This window comes from Entelurus aequoreus, linkage group LG10 (assembly GCF_033978785.1).
Source record: "Entelurus aequoreus isolate RoL-2023_Sb linkage group LG10, RoL_Eaeq_v1.1, whole genome shotgun sequence".
NCBI lineage: Eukaryota > Metazoa > Chordata > Actinopteri > Syngnathiformes > Syngnathidae > Entelurus > Entelurus aequoreus.
The window spans coordinates 14,784,280-14,798,613 of record NC_084740.1 but is presented as its reverse complement, the minus strand read 5'-3'; the positions used below and the strand labels follow the sequence as shown (position 1 = coordinate 14,798,613).

The window sequence follows — 14,334 nt, the reverse complement described above, 5'->3', positions numbered from 1 at the left end:
TACCTACACTCTTCCAGGAGTGGGGTTAAAAATAACCGCAATTAAAAATTAAAGCGATTTTGCAATACACCGGGTTGTTCTTCAAAATATTAAGAGTTGTAATATTTTCATATTCCAGGTATTCCTTCTAAAACATGTTTGTGACACGAGGCCATTGGCCTTATTATTTATAGTTTTGTAAATTTTAAGAAATTGCAATTTTCGTATCACTACTCACTCTTACACATGTCGGGTCAAAAATGACCTCAAGCAGTTCAATTAAAACATACTTCTATGAACCTTTAATACTTGGCAGCTATGATTGTCCCACTTACACATCTGATGTAATCTCTCACATCTGATGCAAATTTGAATGTCAATACTGTCCCACAGTCTCACTACACATGAGGTAATTTTTACACAGCAACGTACATGTAAGTAGGTAATTGTGCATGTCAGCACCTCTTCTATTAAATGATCAAACATGAACAGCTTCCATGCAACTATTTGGTAGACAGTATTACACTAAATGTGCAGGCCCTGGCAGACTACTTAGAATATTGTGCCTTGGTGTTTTACCCTGGCTTGGAGATCACTCTACCCAGTAAGAGTTCTTGCGGCTCATTCTGTTGGACACAATATCAATTTCCTCTTAAGAGGACTCATCAAAGAACTCCACTGTGTCTGACTGACCTTGTTTAGTGGGGGAACAATAGTCGGGGTTCTCTATATCTGAGATGTAAAATTCTAAGTCAATGTCTCCGTCAATGTCTTAGTGGGGTCATGATCTGTGGTCTTAGTGACCACTATCTAACCTTCTGCACCCGCAACATAACTAAACCCAAAGCCAATGGCCACATAACAGCTCAATCCAGATCCGTTAAAACATACTCCAGTGATAATTTCAACCTTAAATTAGGTGAGGGGGACTGGTCCCCTGTGCTCACAAGCAACCTGGTCGAAGATGCCTGGGATCGCTTCAAAACAGCGTTCCTAGCGATACTAAATGATATGGCTCTCGTTAGAACACTCAGGATCAAAGCCCGCTCTGAACCATGGATGAATCCGGACCTATTAGCTGCGATAAAAGACAGAGACAGAAAATATTCAGAACACCAAAAGTGCAAAACCGAAGTAGATAAACAACCCAATAATAACCTCAAATCACTCCTTTCAACACTTAAAAAGCAATGCTATAAATTAAGAAATAAGACAACTAACCTGACTAAATCATTAAAAAAAAAAAATTACATTACCGACAAAATAGAGGAAAACACAAATAAGCCATGTGAGCTCTGAAAAATCCTCAACAACCAGCTTCCTGGCTGCAGCCAGAAACTTAAAACCAGACTCACCAACATCGACATAAAGGAGAGTGACTCCCTCATTACAGACAAAATGGAGGTAGTAAGCAGACTTAACATCTTTTTCACCAGCATAGCCGCAACTCTTGTCAACAAGCTGTCCCACCACTTTGGTCGCTTTGGTGTAGAACACATTAAAGCCTTCTACAGAAAGCTAGGAGTATCCAACAACGATTTCAAATTACAAATGGTCTCAGCTGACGAGGTGATTAAAAAATTGAGCGCGCTCCACCTAAATAAAGGCCAACGGCCTTGATAATATCGCCTCCAGATTCCTCAGGGACTCTGCCACCACCATTGCCCCGATCATCACGCACATAATAAACCTTTCAATTACTCAAGGCCAAGTACCAAAAGATTTCAAAATAGCAAGAGTAACTCCCCTCTTTAAAAAAGGAAGCAAATTAGAACCTGGCAACTACCGACCTGTTTCTATTCTCAGTTCCATTTCTAAAGTAATGGAAAAAATAGTTTACGAACAGGTCGATAGTTACCTTGCCACTAATAAACAAAATGTACAAATTCCAATCTGGCTTCAGAACTAACCACTCCACTGACACATGCCTTCTCTATCTGACCGACGACATCAAACATGAGGTGGACACGGGAAAATACTGCGGCATGGTCATGCTGGACCTTCAGAAGGCCTTTGACACCGTTAACCACGTTATTCTGTTGGATAAGCTCAGAGCAATCGGATTTGATAAAACCTCATAGAGCTGGATGCAATCTTATTTGGAGGGGAGGAAACAGGTGGTAGAGTTGAACGGCACCGTGTCATCCCCCCCACACCCCCCTCTCAGTAAGCTGTGGAATCCCCCAAGGCAGTATATTAGGGCCTTTACTGTTCCTAATATACATAAATGACGTGTCATCAGCATGCGACTGTGAATTGTTTTTGTTTGCGGATGACTCGGCCCTGCTGGTATCCGGCAAGGACAAGTCACAGGTGGAGAAAATCCTGCGCTGAACTCTGTAGAATTTGCACCTGGCTCGCTGACAACAAGCTTAAATACACTTGGGTAAAACAGAATCCCTCCTGTTTGGGTCCCACATCAACCTCAAGAAAGTCAATGACTTCACTATAAAAGTGGGTGACATTGTCATCACCAGGAAAGATAAGGTCACTTACCTAGGTTCCATTCTAGAGGCTAATCTTTCCTGTGATAAAATGGCAACCAAGGTAATCAAAAAGGTCAACCAACGAAAGAGATTTCTCTATAGAATCTCCTCTCTGGTCAACAAAAGCACCATGAAGGTTCTGCCGGGAACTCTCATTCAACCCTTTTTCGATTACGCATGCACCTCCTGGTACCCTAGCACCTCCAAAACCCTCAAATCTAGACTCTGAACATCCCAGAACAAGCTAGTCAGATTACTTCTAGACCTCCACCCCAGATCACACCTCACTCCTACCCACTTCTCCAAAGTGGGCTGGCTCAGGGTGGAGGACAGAGTAAAACAACTTGCACTGAGCCTAGTCTATAAAATCCGCTACACCTCCCTGATACGAAGTACATGTCAAACTACGTCCTTAACGTAAATGACCGCCATAACCACAACACCAGAGGGAGCTCCACTAACCACGTTAAACCCGGATTCCGATCCAACAAAGGTCTTAACTCATTCTCTTTCTATGCCACATCAATATGGAATGCACTCCCAACAGGTGTAAAAGAAAGGGCATCTCTATCCTCCTTCAAAAACGCACTAAAAGAACACCTCCAGGCAACTTCAACCCTAAACAAACACCCTCCCTTCCTCATCATACCTCTTCGGATTGTAAATATTCAAATGTAAATAATCAAATGTAGACACTTTTTCTTATACTTTCTGATCTCTCTCTCTATGTCCACTACTTGCTGTACATATCCTACCTAGTCAGTCCTACACTGTTCCAATGTCCATTTCTCTGATGATGCAATTGTTGATGACTGAAGTGTTGATACCAACCAAACCTAAACCCCGCTCCTCCATATCCCACACCCCGGATTGTAAATAATGTAAATAATTCAATGTATATACTCTGATGATTATCTTGTGTGATGACTGTATTATGAAAATAGTATATATCTGTATCATGAATCAATTTAAGTGGACCCCGACTTAAACATGTTGAGAAACTTATTCGGGTGTTACCATTTAGTGGTCAATTGTACGGAATATGTACTTCACTGTGCAACCTACTAATAAAAGTTTCAATCAATCAATCAATCCGATGGGCTCTTCATCCCATCCGTCCTTTGTCGGGCAAGGTCCACAGGGATCCTAGTTGGCCTTCTGGCAGCCATGTTACTTTAGATAAATGAATAAAAAAAATAGAAAGGACAATGATAAATTATAAATCACATGAAAACTAGCTAATACAACATTAGCCTACTTTTGAGTTAGCTAGGTTAGGTACAAAATGGACGTGTGTGAGTTTTATTGTCGGCTACGGTCAGCTAACAATACTGTTCGCTAACACAATACCGTGTTACCTACCTTGGCTGATCTGAACACACATTTGATCATTAATTTGATCACACATTATAGTTTGTCAATGAAAAATAAGTTGATAAATGGAAATAATATGTTGCTGTGTAAAAATGGCCTTCTGGGTGGTGAGACTGCTGACATCAGATGTCTAAGTGAGACAGTATTGACAGTCAAAGTTGCATCGGATGTGAGAGATGACCAGATGATGATCAGACGTGTACGTGGGACAGTCAGAGTTAGTTTGCATTAAAGGTTCATAGAAGATTTTATGAGGAGTACCTGGAATATGAATATTACAACTTTTAATTTTAAAGATTTCAAAGAATTACAACCCGTGGGATAATTTTTGATCCAACGTGTGCATCTAAGGGTTAATATGTGAATAAAAAGAGAGAGTTGGGTCGAAAATAATGCCAAGATTTTTCACCAAGTTGCTTTGTACGATTGTTTTATTGTCGAATTTCAATGTGGTGTCCGTAAACAAGTGCCTCGGCTTAGCAGGACCGACAATCGACATTTCCATCAATGTATATTCTTGATTTATTGTTGTGTTTCTTAAAGCGCAAAAGCTGCCATTTGAAATGATTATAGTTTTGTGTCATGTCTGTTATCTGCTATTTTTCTACTGAAATAAACGACTGAGTAAACATTCTCCAATTCTGGTGATTCCATCCTTTTTTCCAGGGGTTGTACACCCTAATGGGAATGTCAATAACAAATGGTGACATCCATTCATGTAAAACATTTGTTTTTAATTCCAGTATGACATTCTGACACAAAACATGCCTTTGTGTCCAAATATAGGGCTCTTTTTTAGTGAATTACATTTTTCAATTCAGAAGTGTGATCAATCCGATTTAAAAAATAACTCTTTGACAGCACTAATTAGTACATTGTTTAATTGAATGAATTTATTTTACTGCGCATACTGATATGCTAAATGTTTTAGAGTTTTGTGAGCATATAGATGTTTTAGATTTAAACTGCCCTTTGAGGTTGAATTTCTCGTTCATTATTGGGCAAGCAAGTTGTTTTGATTTGAAAATTAACAAGATGGGCGAACAGATTGAACCCAAGAGAATAAATAAACTCCTGGCAGATGTAATTATAGGGTAACTAGAATACCTGTGTGTGCGTGTTTGCTTTGTTCGTCTGTCACTTCCAAACATGCTGCAAGAAGGTTCACTCCGTGAAATAATGCAATCAAGGGAGTGAACCCTCTTGTCCGCCATCAGTGTGTGAATGGGTGAGTGTGATGTACAATTTAAAGTGCTTTTGGTATGATTCCAAGTAGAGTAAAGTTCCATATAAATACAGATCATTTACTATTTTATTTACTGTTTTTGTCTCTGCGGGTAGAATCTGTCATTTTTGGAGGTATTTCGCTAACTGACTAACCAACTTACACACTGACAAAGTCCAGTGGTTGCATTAACCTCCTGGTGGAGTTAATATAATACAACTATATAAAACTGTAATTATACAGTTGCACTCACATTTATTCAACTCCATTGTAAATTAAATAAAAATTTAAAAACTTTAAAAATTGGTTATTTTTGAAATTGTAACTATTTGCAATAAAAGATGTGGAGATATATTAAAACATAATTATTATGTTTTTTTAAAAGTGACTGCGTTAATATTATAAAATATGTCCCTGTACATGGCAGTTATAGGCCTACTGAAACCCACTACTACTGACCACGCAGTCTGATAGTTTATATATCAATGATGAAATCTTAACATTGCAACACATGCCAATACGGCCGGGTTAACTTATAAAGTGCAATTTTAAATTTCCCGGGAAACTTCCGGTTGAAAACGTCTATGTATGATGACGTTTGCGCGTGACGTTGATGGTTGAAACGGAAGTATTCGGACACATTGTATCCCAATACAAACAGCTCTGTTTTCATCGCAAAATTCCACAGTATTCTGGACATCTGTGTTGGTGAATCTTTTGCAATTTGTTTAATGAACAATGGAGACTGCAAAGAAGAAAGCTGTAGGTGGGATCAGTGTATTAGCGGCCGGCTGCAGCAACACAACCAGGAGGACTTTGAGTTGGATAACAGACGCGCTATCCGACGCTAGCCGCCGACCGCATCGATGATTGGGTGAAGTCCTTCGTCGCGCCGTCGATCGCTGGAACGCAGGTGAGCACGGGTGTTGATGAGCAGATGAGGGCTGGCGTAGGTGGAGCGCTAATGTTTTTATCATAGCTCTGACGAGGTCCCGTAGCTAAGTTAGCTTCAATGGCGTCGTTAGCAACAGCATTGCTAGGCTTCGACAGGCGGCACAGCATTAACGGTGTGGTTACAGGTCCAGTGTTTGGTTCGGTGTCTCCTGATAGTAGTATTGTTGATCTTCTGTCTATCCTTCCAGTCAGGGGCTTATTTATTTTGTTTCTATCTGTATTGTCGTGGAGATAAAAGTCACTGTGAATGTCCATTTCGCGTTCTCGACTCTCATTTTCAAGAGGATATAGTATCCGAGGTGGTTTAAAATATAAATCCGTGATCCACAATAGAAAAAGGAGAGAGTGTGGAATCCAATGAGCCAGCTTGTACCTAAGTTACGGTCAGAGCGAAAAAAGATACGTCCTGCACTGCACTCTAGTCCTTCACTCTCACGTTCCTCATCCACGAATCTTTCATCCTGGCTCAAATTAATGGGGTAATCGTCGCTTTCTCGGTCCGAATCGCTCTTGCTGCTGGTGTAAACAATGGGGAAATGTGAGGAGCCCTTCAACCTGCGACGTCACGCTACTTCCGGTACAGGCAAGGCTTTTTTTTATCAGCGACCAAAAGTTGCTAACTTTATCGTCGATGTTCTCTACTAAATCCTTTCAGCAAAAATATGGCAATATCGCAAAATTATCAAGTATGACACATAGAATGGATCTGCTATCCCCGTTTGAATAAAAAAAATGTCATTTCAGTAGGCCTTTAAGCGACAAGGCAAGGAAAATGAAATTAAATTGCATAATTGAGTAATTCAGTTTTACTATTCTCCTGCAATGAACAGAAATGGGTAAATTCTATTGATAGCTTTTATTCCAAAATGTGACGGAAATAACGCCGTGTTTGTCTTCAAACCATTACATGGCTTTACTTGCTCGTCCCAACACACATGCACGCACACTAAATATGCATTCATGTCTATGCTTAGCATTTGGTTACGAATGAAAGAATCAAATACCCTGATGGATTCCTAATTCATTTTTCCTGCCTCGCAGAAAAATATCAAGGGAAATTTAGCATTGCATTTAAATTAGATTTTTTTTCCCACAGATGTGTTTGGAAATTTCATTGGTACCACACTTGTGACAGCGCCAACATGATTATAAAGGCTCCGTGGTACAAGGAAGACATGTTGATGCGGATCTACAGTAGTCACTGACGTTTTGTTGTTATTTGATCCACTATAGCAGGGGTGAGAGTTCAACTCCTACCTTGTTTACTACCGTTATGACCTCTTTAAAGTTTTGTAATCATTCAGAAATATCAAGCAGTTAAAAGTCAATCATGGATAAGTATGGAGAGTGTTTTGCATTTTCCCCATCATGCCTTGCAATGGATTTAAAGGCCTACTGAAATGAAATTTTTTTATTTAAACGGGGATAGCAGATCCATTCTATGTGTCATACTTGATCATTTTGCGATATTGCCATATTTTTGCTGAAAGGATTTAGTAGAGAACATCGACGATAAAGTTCGCAACTTTTGGTCACTGATAAAAAAAGCCTTGCCTGTACCGGAAGTAGCGTGACGTCGCAGGTTGAAGGGCTCCTCACATTTCCCAATTGTTTACACCAGCAGCGAGAGCGATTCGGACCGAGAAAGCGACGATTACCCCATTAATTTGAGCGAGGATGATAGATTTGTGGATGAGGAATGTGAGAGTGAAGGACTAGAGTGCAGTGCAGGACGTATCTTTTTTCGCTCTGACCGTAACTTAGGTACAAGGGTTCATTGGATTCCACACATTCTCCTTTTTCTATTGTGGATCACGGATTTGTATTTTAAACCACCTCGTATACTATATCCTCTTGAAAATGAGAGTCGAGAACGCGAAATGGACATTCACAGTGACTTTTATCTCCACGACAATACATCGGTGAAGCACTTTAGCTACGGAGCTAACGTGATAGCATCGTGCTTAAATGCAGATAGAAACAAAATAATTAAGCCCCTGACTGGAAGGATAGACAGAAGATCAACAATACTACTATCAGGAGACACGGAACCAAACACTGGACCTGTAACCACACGGTTAATGCTGTGCCGCCTGTCGAAGCCTAGCAATGCTGTTGCTAACGACGCCATTGAAGCTAATTTAGCTACGGGACCTCGTCAGAGCTATGATAAAAACATTAGCGCTCCACCTACGCCAGCCCTCATCTGCTCATCAACACCCGTGCTCACCTGCGTTCCAGCGATCGACGGCGCGACGAAGGACTTCACTCGATCATCGACGGCGTGGCGAAGTTGGTAGAGTGGCCGTGCCAGCAATCGGAGGGTTGCTGGTTACTGGGGTTCAATCCCCACCTTCTACCATCCTAGTCACATCCGTTGTGTCCTTGGGCAAGACACTTCACCCTTGCTCCTGATGGGTGCTGGTTAGCGCCTTGCATGGCAGCTCCCTCCATCAGTGTGTGAATGTGTGTGCGAATGGGTGAATGTGGAAATACTGTCAAAGCGCTTTGAGTATCTTGAAGGTAGAAAAGCGCTATACAAGTATAACCCATTTATCATTTATCATTTATCGATGCGGTCGGCGGCTGGCGTCGGATAGCGCGTCTGCTATCCAACTCAAAGTCCTCCTGGTTGTGTTGCTGTAGCCGGCCGCTAATACACCGATCGCACCTACAGCTTTCTTCTTTGCTGTCTTCATTGTTTATTAAACAAATTGCAAAAGATTCACCAACACAGATGTCCAGAATACTGTGGAATTTTGCGATGAAAACAGAGCTGTTTGTATTGGATACGATGGTGTACCAATAATTCCGGTTCAACCATTGACGTCACGCTCAAACGTCATCGTATCGAAATGTTTTCAGCCGGAAGTTTGCCCGGAAATTTAAAATTGCACTTTATAAGTTAACCCGGCCATATTGGCATGTGTTGCAATGTTAAGATTTCATCATTGATATATAAACTATCAGACTGCGTGGTCGGTAGTAGTGGGTTTCAGTAGGCCTTTAAATGGGTGTAAGTTTTTATGGTGATGGGACTTTTTTTTTTAATAATATTCAAAAAGTTGACTGAGCAGGTTGTGTTATATGTGACCATGTGCTGATTATTATTATTTTTTTCTGCATGACTGAGAAAGGTTGTTTGGAATGGGTCATACAAGTAAATGCTGTGTGATGTAAAAACAATTACACACCATGGTCACTGACTTGAGTAAAAATGATAAATAAATGATAGATGGGTTATACTTGTATAGCGCTTTTTTACCTTTAAGGTACTCAAAGCGCTTTGACACTATTTCCACACCCACACATTGTCATGGCGTGGACTTTTACGCAGCTTGCTGCGAGAATTGTTTTCCCGTAATGCAAACGGACTGGACCAGACATCGGTAGAAGGTAGGATAATGATGTAATTTCTACTCAAAAAATGTTACAAACAAAAGGCGCTCACAGCGGAGGAACAAAACTTGGCGCAGGTAACAAAACTAACACATGGGCAGAAACTATGGACATGAAACAAAACTTACTTGGCAGAGCATGAATCAATGGCACAGCAAAATCAGAGTAGCACATAGCAAGAACAGAGTAATGTCGCCAGGACGACTGACCGGCAATGGCAGGCTTAAATAATGCCTCTGATTAGTGCTCGGGAAGCAGGTGAGCGGACGAGCACTAATCAGAGACAGGTGAACACAATGAGTAGCGACAGGTGTGATCCAAACAAATGAGGCAGGTAAACTAATGAGTCGCCATGGTGACAAAACAAACAAGGAAGCGCAGACGGGAAATAAAAAAGTCCAAAACTAACAGAACATAACTAAACAAAACATGATCCGGACCACGGATCATGACACACATTCACACACACTGATGGTGGGAGCTGCCATGCAAGGTGCTAACCACGACCCATCAGGAGCAAGGGTGAAGTGTCTTGCTCAAGGACACAACGGACGTGACTAGGATGGTAGAACCTGGGGATTGAACCAGGAACCCTCAGATTGCTAGCACGGCCACTCTCCCAACACATTTAAATCAACATGAAAGTAGGCCAGGTTGCTTATTGAAATTTAATATTGAAATTGAACTCTTGCCGTTGTCTCGCGGCCGGCGGTCAAAACCAAAGATGCCGGTGTTTGGACACACACTCCTGCACTATTGTGAACTCATTCATTTGTACATACAGACAAAAATGTCAGCTTTCCCAGAACTCATGAATTAATGTGTAATAATAGTATTATTTCTAAGCCAATAATGGCCAGTATGTTAACATTACCACACTTTTTATATTACAAAGAAGGAAAATGAAAGTATTACCCGACAAATAGCGACACTTTGTTTCTGCAGAAAACAGTAAATCAATCAATCAATGTTTATTTATATAGCCCTGAATCACAAGTGTCTCAAAGGGCTGTACAAGCCACAACGACATCCTCGGTACAGAGCCCACATACAGGCAAGGAAAAACTCACCCCAGTGGGACGTCGGTGAATGACTATGAGAAACCTTGGAGAGGACCGCATATGTGGGTAACCCCCCCCTCTAGGGGAGACCGAAAGCAATGGATGTCGAGTGGGTCTGACATAACATTGTGAAAGTCCAGTCCATAGTGGATCCAACACATCAGCGGGAGTCCAGTCCACAGCGGGGCCAACAGGAAACCATCCCGAGCGGAGACGGGTCAGCAGCGCAGAGATGTCCCCAACCGATGCACAGGCTAGTGGTCCACCCGGGGTCCCGACTCTGGACAGCCAGCACTTCATCCATGGCCACCGGACCTATGCGACTCCCCCTCGCAAGGGACAGGGGAGAAGAGGAGAGAAGAAAAGAAACGGCAGATCAACTGGTCTAAAAAAGGGGGGTCTATTTAAAGGCTAGATTATACAAATGAGTTTTAAGATGGGACTTAAATGCTTCTACTGAGGTAGCATCTCTAACTTTTACCGGGAGGGCATTCCATAGTATTGGAGCCCGAATAGAAAACGCTCTATAGCCCGCAGACTTTTTTTTGGCTCTGGGAATCACTAATAAGCCGGAGTTCTTTGAACGCAGATTTCTTGTCGGGACATATGGTACAATACAATCGGCGAGATAGGCTGGAGCTAAACCGTGTAGTATTTTATACGTAAGTAGTAAAACCTTAAAGTCGCATCTTAAGTGCACAGGAAGCCAGTGCAGGTGAGCCAGTATAGGCGTAATATGATCAAACTTTCTTGTTTTTGTCAAAAGCCTTGCAGCCGCATTTTGTACCAACTGTAATCTTTTAATGCTAGACATAGGGAGACCCGAAAATAATACGTTACAGTAATCGAGACGAGACGTAACGAACGCATGAATAATGATCTCAGCGTCGCTAGTGGACAAGATGGAACGAATTTTAGCAATATTACGGAGATGAAAGAAGGCCGTTTTAGTAACACTCTTAATGTGTGACTCAAACGAGAGAGTTGGGTCGAAAATAATACCCAGATTCTTTACCGAGTCGCCTTGTTTGGTTGTCAAATGTTAAGGTGGTATTATTAAATAGATGTCGGTGTCTAGCAGGACCGATAATCAGCATTTCCGTTTTCTTAGCGTTGAGTTGCAAAAAGTTAGCGGACATCCATTGTTTAATTTCATTAAGACACGCCTCCAGCTGACTACAGTCCGGCGTGTTGGTCAGCTTTAGGGGCATGTAGAGTTGGGTGTCATCAGCATAACAGTGAAAGCTAACACCGTATTTGCGTATGATGTCACCTAGCGGCAGCATGTAAATACTAAAGAGTGCAGGGCCAAGAACCGAACCCTGGGGAACTCCGCACGTTACCTTGACATAGTCCGAGGTCACATTGTTATGGGAGGGAAGGGAAGTTTTTTCCGCATTTTTGAATGTGGAAAATGTATTACCATCTGGTGTACAAATATAAAAAATAGTGCTGTCAAAAATTAGTTAACTCATGTGATTAACCACCCCCCTCAAAAAACAACACATGAATCACATGTAGTTGCAGATTAATCATGCAATTTATTTTGTGCGCACATTCTCTTTCACCTTAATCGCTGATGGTTACCTGAAAGGTTTAGGTTGTTATACGGTCAGTGATCAGGTCAATGCATACGTCAGTCTCCTCACTCACCTTTGCACTGACTGGTGGCGTCGCTGGAATATTGTACTTCAAAATACAGCCGGATGACACTTTAGAAAAACCTTTTACCATATTTTGAGCAAATAAATGTAAATGTTATATCCACGCTGTAACTATAATTATAATGTAGTAACAGGCACATCATAATACCATGTAATACTTGTGTATTTTGGTCATTTTAAGCATATGGCCTAGTTAATTAATTTCACAGACTCAGCATGACGTTCGCTATTTCCTTAATTGCCAACAACTACTAATCATGACAAACTTCATGAAAACCAACGACTACTTTGAGACAATGATGATCCAGAACCTTATATTTTTAATATAAGGAGGATTAGCTACAAGTTTTAGAAGCTGAGTGATAAGCAGTTCCAGTTTTAGTGAAACAATTTGCATCATGCAGTTCTAATGCTAAGTGCTAAACAAAAATTACACACTAAGAACAAATTACTGTATTTTTCGGAGTATAAATCGCATCGGAGTATAAGCCGCACCGGCCGAAAACGCATAATAAAGAAGGAAAAAAACATATATAAGTCGCACTGGAGTATAAGTCACATTTTATGGGGAAATGTATTTGATAAAACCCAACAACAAGAATAGACATTTGAAAGGCAATTTAAAATAAATAAAGAATAGTGAACAACAGGCTGAATAAGTGTACGTTATATGACGCATAAATAACCAACTGAGAACGTGCCTGGTATGTTAACGTAACATATTATGGTAAAAGTCATTCAAATAACTATAACATATAGAAGATGCTATACGTTTACCAAACAATCTGTCACTCCTAATCGCTAAATCCCATGAAATCGTATACGTCTAGTCTTTTACGTGAATGAGCTAAATAATATTATTTAATATTTTACGGTAATGTGTTAATAATTTCACACATTAGTCGCTCCTGGGTATAAGTCGCACCCCCGGCCAAACTATGAAAAAAACTGCGACTTATAGTCCGAAAAATACGGTAGTTATTTTTGGCGCTTTTTTGTAGTTTGCCATTTCAGGCTAAACTAATAAAACAGCCATAACAATATTATCTTTTTTTAAGTGAGTATTGTAGACTCCAAACTTGTACCTAAATTATACTTAAATTAAATCCCAAGTCACTCATAGTGTAAAATAATGTGGAATATTGACACCACTACACTGTTTAGTAATCACTAGGGATAAGAATATTACAACAACTCCCGATTTGATTCGATGTTGAGTCTTAAGGGATTCAACACGATTTGATTCAGCAAGTCTCACAATATATTATTTGGTATACAAATGTTACATTTTTTGGGGGGAAAAACACAGGTTAGAAAAGCTGTTGAACATATGACCGATAGGCACACAAAACATCTAAAGAATTATTCTTAAAAAAAATAAAATAATCGGATATATATTTTGTTTATATATTTTTGAAAATTATGAATCAATATAGAATCGGAATGAATACGAATTGCGATTCGGATGTGAATAAATATTTTTTGAGAATCCCTAGTTAATCCATTTCACAGTGGAAGACACCATCTTTGGTCACGGCGCTTGAGCAACATTGACTGGACATGCAGACAAAATTAATCTCTCCACATCTATTTTTTATTTTGGTAAACAGGGGAAAATGCGCTGCAACGTCCAAAACACGCACACCTACAAAACACATGCATTGTGGGGGAAACAACTCGTTAAATCGGTAGCTCTACAATGTGTAAATATATATTTTTAAGTTGAATAAATATAAAACATTTACCTTTACACTCCGCTAACTTGGTTGTGCGCATCCCTCTCATGTATTTCTATATCCCTCTTACTTCCTAGTGGCATGCTAATTATAGACGCTCATATGGGACACAATTAGCTGCATTTTCTTAATGATTACTTCAATGTGTCATTAATTAATGCAATCATTAAATAGACAATTTAACTCCTGAAAAAAATGGTATCAATAATCAGTTACATTTTTTAAATAATTAAATTGTGGAATCAATAACTATATAAATGATTACATGTAATTTTGGAATACAAAAATAATTACATATTTAATAACACATTTAATTCCAGTTATAATTCATTAATGACACGTTTAAGTAATTATTTAATTTTGTCCAATTTGGCCCTTATGTTTTATATGATGTGTGTTTGCACCTATCGGCCAAAGTACATTCCACATTACTTTCACGTTCCTTTTGTGCACCAC

At 40.1% G+C, this 14,334-nt stretch overlaps 1 pseudogene; it reads right to left on the bottom strand.

Annotated features, from left to right (window-relative positions):
- Nucleotides 1-631: 631 nt before the first annotated feature.
- Nucleotides 632-13,961, bottom strand: LOC133659116 (uncharacterized; annotated as a pseudogene).
- Between the last annotated feature and the right edge of the window lie 373 nt (nt 13,962-14,334).